The sequence below is a fragment of the Schistocerca cancellata genome, chromosome 2 (assembly GCF_023864275.1).
Source record: "Schistocerca cancellata isolate TAMUIC-IGC-003103 chromosome 2, iqSchCanc2.1, whole genome shotgun sequence".
Lineage (NCBI taxonomy): Eukaryota > Metazoa > Arthropoda > Insecta > Orthoptera > Acrididae > Schistocerca > Schistocerca cancellata.
In genome coordinates this window covers 1,106,682,574-1,106,683,880 of record NC_064627.1, presented here as the reverse complement: position 1 = coordinate 1,106,683,880, position 1,307 = coordinate 1,106,682,574, and positions in this window count along the sequence as shown.

Here is a 1,307-nt window from a genome sequence, read left to right as displayed (position 1 = left end):
AGAAACTCGATCACTGCCCGTTGTTTGCAACGCACATCCGTTACAGACGCCATTTTAACAGCTCCGTACAGCGCTGCCACCTGTCGGAAGTCAATGAAACTATACGAGACGAAGCGGGAATGTTTGAAAATATTCCACAAGAAATTTCCGGTTTTTTCAACCAAAATTGGCCGAGAAAAAAAATGTGTTGCATTACTTATTGAACTGCCCTCGTAAATGTTTATAACACATATTTGGTTGATTCATTATGTCAGTTGCGTCAATGACAATTTTACATGATCCTCTTAAAATCTCACTGTACACTTTATTTAACATTACGAGGTAACACAATTTACAACCGTTTTGTGGGCTGAACATCAACATATTTATCGTTTATGGTGCATCGAGTTGCAGCACATCATCTACAAAGTTTGAGTTGATGTACTGCAACCACATGCAGTATAAACGGTAAATTTGAAAGACGCTGGTGGTTGTTGCTTCTTTTATTGGTTATATTGCAAGGATACCTGTTGTAAGCGTTATCGCCCTATTTTGCAGAGGAGTCTGCAAATAGTCAATTGTATCACCGAAACTCGTAGCAATTAAATAAATCTAATACACACAGCTAACAGTGTTATTGCTGCTACACTAGGTTCTTGAGAAAACGTACGCTTGCTTAGAAAGGGAATTCATTCTCTGAAGGAATTCATTTCCAACTAGTCTCAAATACACGACTCGGCTAGAGAAAGACAGTGAAATGATGCCTACAAATCGTGGTAGACATAAAATCCACTTTTACGAGCTCTCCCTGGCAGAAAAATATTTAGAGCAGTTGGAAGTGGCGCAGTGGTAGAGCGCTAAGAATCTGGCCCTGGTGGCCTCATGTTAATTCCTGGGTCAGGGGCAATGGGATTTTCCTCGTTCCAGTATCTCCAGGACGGCCGTAGTTCAGATCAGTCCCCTATCGTGCGATTACCTGGGATCTTTCCCGGGGGTAAAAAGCGGCCGGGTTACTGGGCTCGCCACCCGCCCCCTCCCAGTACCGTGGTGAAGAAAGGATGCAGTCTATCTGCAGACAGGGCAATAACCCTGTCACGAGTAGGTACATAAAAGTCAATAAAATTCTTCTGGGTTTGAGGTACCAAAAACTTTATCCTTTAATCCTGGATACTGAAGAAAAATCAGGACACGTTCATTGGATTTGTCGATCTGGAAAAAGCGTTCGACAATGTAAAATGGTACACGTACAAGAACCAAGTCTTATAAGATTGGAAGACTAAGAACGAGGTTCTCGGATTAAAAAGGGTGTAAGAGATGGATGCAGCCTT